Genomic DNA, 7,851 nt, shown 5'->3' on the forward strand with positions numbered 1-7,851 from the left:
CCCTTTTTGCATAAATAGCACAATTTATGATAGTGATTAACCATTCCCATGGCCAATCCTTGTCAAGCATATCCACACCAAATGATTATAACATTATACTCAAACATATATAAGCCATTTTCGCATGGCTATCCAAAATTATACAAGTCCAAAGGGTCCATGACCCACAACAAACGGGTAGTCCTATACATGCCATTTCGAAGTTCAACCAAAATTGTACCAAAAAGGGGGGGCTTTGATAGTGTGGGCGACTTCGACTTCAAAATCCCGAGTCCGATAGCTGGAGAACCAAAATCTATAAAACAAAGGATCAAAGAAACGGAGTAAGCAATTTATGCTTAGTAAGTTTTGAGCAAGGAATTCCAGCACAACAAAAGTATAGCATTCATGTAGCTAAACGGATAATTTCATATGCACAATTTTTCAATATCATACTTGCTTCACATTACCAACCCTTATGTACATACACAAAAGATCAACTTAGCCAAAGGCCGGTAGCTCGTTTATCAACTGAGCGAATACTTATTTGTAAGGGCTCAACTAAATTCAAGCACATACGAAACATACCTCAATGTTGGGATGTTTCTAGAGTATTTACTGAAATTTTTACAGCAAGATCATTCATTCCCAAATCACGTACCTTCGGAATTTAACTGGATATAGCTACTCGTTCAAATGCCTTCGGGACATAGCCCGGTTATAGTAACTCGCACAATTGCCTTCGGGACTTAACCCGGATTTAGTAACTCGCACAAATGCCTTCGGCCTTAGCCCGGAATTAGTATCTCGCACAAATGCCTTCGGATCTTAGTCCGGATATGGTCACTTAGCACAAAGCCTTCGGGACTTAGCCCGGACATCATTCAAATAACCATGCACATTTAACAATAAATCATGGCACATTCGTATTTCATTTTCGTTAGCAAAACTCGAACACAAGACACTTATCATTCTTGCAATTTCGGCTCAATAGCCACACAAGAGCATGATTTTAATTTGCTTAAAACATGATCTAATCAAATCATAATTTAAGCTCTTTTACTCAAGAACTTACCTCGGGTGTTGTCGAACGATTCCAATAGCTATTCGACCACTTTTTCCTTCCCTTTATCGGATTTAGTTCCCCTTTGCTCTTGAGCTTAATTAAACAAATAAATTGATTTAATCATTTGAGCATCGAAAAGAGGAACACAAGGCACTTAGCCCATATTTATACATTAGACATTAAGGTCACATATGTACGGAATCATGAATCAAACTCAACATTTTAGCTAATTTTTCCCCCTTGGCCGAATTTTCTAAGCCAAGACAAAAGCATCAATATGCTTGCCTCTAACCGAATACATGCAACACCAATCTCCTTCCTATGGCCGAATATGCATGTCTATGTTGGGGCCGATTTCAACACTTAATACATTCTACAAGTATGGTCACTTGTATTGACTAAACACCCTTTTGTTTCAAGTTCAAAACTTGGCTAATACACACATATATACACTAGTAAAGCATCCTCTCCCTTTCCATCAATTTAACACATGCATTACTCATTAATATACAAAATTTATATTCGGCCTTAGCACACAACTTGCTAGCCGATTCTTCTCCATCTAGCAACCAATGCACATATGTGCTCACTCAAAAATGCTAAAAAGAAGATTCAAGAATCATCAATCCACCATCACATGCATCATTAACAAGCTTCATATTTAGCATGCAATGGCATTAACACAAAATCTACCTAGGCCGAATATCATCCCCATGACATAGCAAAGATTTGAACCATAGGCTAATTAGAACTCAAGCTAGCAACTAAAAACATGCATGAATCTCATGACACAACCTCAAACATACCTTGATCTAGATACAAGTATGGCCAAACCTCCTCCTAATCCTCTTCCAAACCAAACATGAAGCAAGAACTCCTTCCTCCTTCCTTTGAATTTTCAGCCAAATGAAGATGAAAAAGGATGAACAAAATTTTCTCTTTTCTTTTCTTTAACTCACGGCAATGGGGGGGAAACAACCACACATTTTTTTTTCATCATATTCCCTTTCATTATTTTATGCCCATGCTCTTTATTTTATTTTTTTCCACCCATGATGCACCAACACAACATGTCTATGACATGTCTTGCCCATCACACTTGGTCTACCATGCTTGTCATGGCCGGCCACTACTAATTAGGGGGGAATTTGACATGCAAGTCCCCCCTTTTTATTTCATGCACTAATAGGTCCTTATGCTTCGACCTATCACATTTCAAAAATGTCGCACATAAGTCCTATTGACTAAATTCACATGCAATCGACTAAATCGAAGCTTGAAATTTTCACACATTCATGATTACATATTCTAGACAATAAATATCACATTCAAACATTTCGGTGACTCGGTTTAGCGGTCCCGAAACAACTTCCCGACTAGGGTCAATTTTGGGCTGTCACAACTCTCCCCCACTTAAGAAATTTTCGTCCCCGAAAATCTTACCGGTAAATAGGTTTGGGTATCGTTCTTTCATCGAGCTCTCGGTTTCCCAAGTAGCTTCCTCGATCCCGTGTTTGAGCCATAACACCTTAACTAACGGAACCCTTTTGTTTCGCAACTCTTTCACTTCACGAGCTAGGATACGAATCGGTTCTTCTTCATAACTCAAGTCAGATTGAATTTCAACTTCTGAGGGATTAATCACATGTGACGGATCGGATCTATAACGTCAAAGCATCGAAACATGAAAGACATCGTGAATCTTTTCAAGTTCAAGGGGCAAAATCAATCTATACGCAACTGGACCAACTCGTTCGGAGATTTCGTACGGCCCAATGAATCTCGGGCTCAACTTGCCCTTACGGCCAAATCTGAGTACCTTCTTCCAAGGCGAAACTTTAAGAAACACTTTATCTCCCACCTGATATTCAATGTCCTTTCGTTTCAAATCCGCATACGATTTTTGACGATCTGTGGCTGCTTTCAGACTTTCACGGATTACCTTTACTTTCTGTTCGGCATCTTTAATCAAATCAACTCCGAAAATTTTACTTTCACCGAGCTCGGTCCAAAACAATGGTGTACGGCATTTACGACCGTACAAAGCCTCGTAAGGTGCCATCTTAATACTTGATTGAAAACTATTGTTGTAAGCGAATTCAATCAAAGGTAAATACCGTTCCCATGAACTACTGAACTCGAGGATGCAACATCTCAACATATCCTCAAGTATCTAAATTATCCGCTCAGATTGACCATCGGTTTGGGGATGAAAAGAAGTGCTAAAATGCAGCTTGGTACCCAAAGCTTCTTGCAATTTCCTCCAAAATCGCGAGGTGAATCTCGGATCTCTATTCGACACGATAGAAATAGGTACCCCGTGTAATCTCACAATCTGAGAAACATACAATTCGGCTAGTTTATCCAATGAAAAATCCGTACGCACGGGGATAAAGTGAGCCGACTTAGTCAGTCTATCAACAACAACCCAAATCGAATCCTTCTTACTTGCTGACAATGGCAGTCCGGACACAAAGTCCATTGTGACTCGATCCCATTTCCACTCGGGTATCATGATCGGCTGAAGTAATCCTGAAGGCACTTGATGTTCTGCTTTCACTTGTTGACATATTAAACATCTCGAAACAAAGTCGGAGATGTCTCGTTTCATACCATGCCACCAAAACCAACATTTCAAATCGTTGTACATTTTCGTACTCCCCGGGTGAATTGACATTCGGCTACAATGGGCTTCGTTCAGAATCATCGAAATGAGTTCCGAATTCCTTGGAACACACAAACGACTTCTGAACCTCAAACAATCATCATCATCAATTTGAAACTCTGATTCCTTGTTCGGAGCACACTCAGCCCGTTTTGGAACCAATTCATCATCAACTTTCTGGGCTTCACGAATTTGATGAATCAATAATGGTTTGGCTTTTAATTCAGCTACTAACACATTGTCGGGTAGAACAGACAAGTGCACATTCATCGCTCGTAAAGCAAACAATGATTTCCGGCTTAAGGCGTCCGCAACCACATTAGCCTTTCCCGGGTGGTAATCAATGACAAGCTCGTAATCTTTCAACAACTCAAGCCAACGTCTTTGTCGCAGATTTAAGTCTCTTTGAGTCATCAAATATTTGAGACTTTTGTGATCCGAAAATACATGGCACTTTTCACCAAATAAGTAATGTCGCCATATTTTTAAAGCAAATACGATGGCAGCTAGTTCAAGATCATGGGTCGGATAATTTTTCTCATGTGGCTTTAATTGTCTCGACACATAGGCTACCACTCGACCTTCTTGCATCAATATGCAACCCAACCCAAGTAGGGATGCATCACTATAAATGACAAACTCTTTGCCAGATTCGGGTTGCACTAAAATTGGAGCTTCAGTCAAATAAGTTTTTAGTTGATTAAAACTTTTCTGACATTTCTCCGCCCATTCGAACTTAACATCCTTTTGAAGTAGCTTCGTCATTGGTGTGGCTATCATCGAGAAACCTTTGACAAATCGTCGGTAATAACCGGCGAGCCCCAGGAAGCTCCGAACTTCGGTAATATTTCTTGGAGGCTTCCAGTTAAGTATGGCTGAAATTTTGCCCGGGTCAACTCGAATACCCGATGCGGATACCACATGACCCAAAAAGCTAACCTCTCTTAACCAGAACTCACACTTACTGAACTTAGCATATAACTGCTTATCCCGCAAAATTTGCAACACTAGTCTCAGGTGCTCAGCATGTTCGGTCTCATCTCTTGAATAGACCAAGATGTCATCAATGAACACAACTACGAACCGATCCAAATATGGTCTGAAGATCCGATTCATCAAATCCATAAATACCGCAGGGGCATTAGTGAGCCCAAATGGCATCACTAAGAATTCGTAGTGACCATATCTCGTTCTGAAGGCAGTTTTGGGTATGTCCGAATCTCGAATTCGCAACTGATAATATCCCGATCTCAAATCTATTTTTGAGAACACTGAGGCTCCCTTCAGTTGGTCGAACAAATCATCGATACGCGGTAACGGATATTTGTTCTTTATCGTCACTTTATTCAGTTGACGATAGTCAATGCACAACCTCATGGTTCCGTCCTTCTTTTTCACGAACAATACTGGTGCACCCCAAGGTGAGAAACTTGGTCGAGCAAAACCTCTATCCGTCAATTCTTGCAACTGAGCTTTCAACTCTTTTAACTCGGTTGGTGCCATACGATACGAAGCCATCGAAATCGGCATAGTCCCAGGTACAAGCTCAATACCAAACTCTATCTCCCGAACAGGTGGTAAACCCGGTAATTCTTCAGGAAAAACATCCGGGTATTCACAAACCACCGGCACAGATTCGGGTTTCTTTTCTAATTCTTTGTCATCAAGTACATACGCAAGGTATGCTTCGCACCCTTTTCTTACATATTTCTGGGCCAACATTGAGGATATTACAGCTGGCAACCCCTTTAAGTCCGTAGACTCAACTCGGATTATCTCGTTATTTGCGCACCTCAAATCAATAGTCTTACTTTTGCAGTTCACAACTGCATCATGCGCGGTCAACCAATCCAAACCAAGAATAACATCAAATTCATCAAATGGCAAAAGCATCAAGTCCGCCGGAAAACAGGAACCTCGAATTACTAGGGGACATTCCTTACACACTTTGTCGACAAGCACGTAACGACCCAAGGGATTTGACACCCGAATTACGAACTCAGTAGACTCAATAGGTAAAGTCTTACTGGATGCTAAGGTTTCACATATGTAAGAATGAGTAGAACCGGGGTCAATCAAAGCAATTACATTAGTATCAAAAAGAGTAAAAGTACCGGTAATAACATCAGGCGAAGAAGCATCCTCGCGGGCACGTATAGCATAAGCTCTAGCAGGCGCACGAGCCTCGGATCTAGTCGTAGCATCTCTAGATCCTCTCTGACCACCACTAGCATTGCCCGTATTTCCAGATGGTCTACCTCGAGCAGTGGTAGCACCCGGTTTCCCACTGTGATTTACATTCTATTCAGACAACCTCGGGCAATCTTTAATGAAGTGGTCAACTGATCCGCACTTGTAACAGGAGCGGTCAGGGAATCTACAACTCCCCGAATGCCATTTACCACAATATTGACATTTCGTTCTGTCTCGACGTTCATTCCCAACACTGGCGGCCGAAGTGCCTCGTGTACCCACAGGGGGTCGATCACGATCTCGTCTAAAAAGGCCCGAAGTGCCTCTCGACCAGCCCACATCATCTCGAAATTTCTTCGATGCCTGTTGAAGAGACTTTCCCGAAGATCTTTTACGAAACTCTCCAGTTCCCACATCAACTTTTTGTTTTTCTTTTCTAAGCTCTTCGGCTTTACAAGCTCGCTCGACAAGTACTACGAACTCTTGTATTTCAAGAACGCCAACGAACATTTTTATATCTTCATTCAGCCTATCCTCGAAGCGTTTACACATGATAGCCTCGGACGAAACACATTCCCGAGCGTATTTGCTAAGTCTAACAAAATTTCGCTCGTAATCAGTAACCGACATGGAACCTTGCTTAAGCTCAAGAAATTCCTTCCGTTTTTGATCAACAAATCTCTGACTGATATACTTTTTCCGAAACTCAGTTTGGAAAAACTCCCAAGTTACTTGCTCTCGGGGCACAACAGAAGTCAGAGTACTCCACCAATAGTAGGCAGAATCACGTAGCAAGGAGATAGTACACTTTAGGCATTCATCGGGTGTACAAGATAGCTCATCGAGTACCCGGATAGTGTTGTCCAACCAAAATTCAGCTTGTTCGGAATCGTCGCTATCCGTAGCTTTAAATTCAGTAGCCCCATGTTTTTGGATTCTGTCAACTGGGGGCTTATTTGACCTTATTTGGTCAGTTATCGGAGGTATTGTAGGTGCGGGGGTTGTATTAGTCGGGAAGGGAGGTTGTGGAACAGCCGTATTAGTTCGAATGTATTGGTTGAACCAATCATTCATCACGCTATAGAAAGCTTGTCTAGCTTCATCATTCGGGTTACTAGCATTAGGTTGAGAGTTCACTGGCGCTGTCCCTTGTGCGGGAGCAGGCGCTACACTCTCAAGATCATCAGCTACAACTCGGTCGGGATCGGGATCCATTACTATAAATAAACACATTTTCAAATGTCAGAAATCACCACACTATCAAATAATCACATAAAATGGCATGTATAGCTAGACCCAACGCATTACGGTAGTCCTAGAATCGGCTAAACCGTAGCTCTGATACCAATCAAATGTAACACCCCGAACCCGAGACCGTCACCGGAGTCGAACACGAGGTGTTAACAGACTTTTAAAAAAAAATTCCCAGACACTGCCAATCTGCGTACTAGTCGCTTTAAAAATCATATCTTGAGTTCAGAAACTCAGAATCCAGTTCCGTAAATTTTCTATAAAACTAGACTCATATGCCCATCTACATATTTTTTTCTAGAATTTTTGGTTGGGCCAATTAGTACAGTTTATTAGTAAAAGTCTCCCATGTTACAGGGATCGACTACACTGACCTTTACGCATTACGACTTGGATATCTCCCTGTACAGGGCTTCATTACTGATGACGTTTGTTTCTATAGAAACTAGACTCAGATAGGAATCTATAAATATATGGCTTGACTCCTAATTGTCTCTGGTTAATTTATAATGAATTTTCAAAGTCGGAACAGGAAATCCAGAAACCGTTCTGGCCCTGTCTCACGAGAACCTGAATATCTCTTAACATACTGTCCGTATGATTGTTTCGTTACTTTCCTATGAAAATAGATTCATCAAGGTTCGTTTACATAATTTATTCACTATTTAATTCCATTCCAAATATTTTTAGTGATTTT

The sequence above is a fragment of the Gossypium hirsutum genome, chromosome A06 (genome assembly GCF_007990345.1).
Source record: "Gossypium hirsutum isolate 1008001.06 chromosome A06, Gossypium_hirsutum_v2.1, whole genome shotgun sequence".
Lineage (NCBI taxonomy): Eukaryota > Viridiplantae > Streptophyta > Magnoliopsida > Malvales > Malvaceae > Gossypium > Gossypium hirsutum.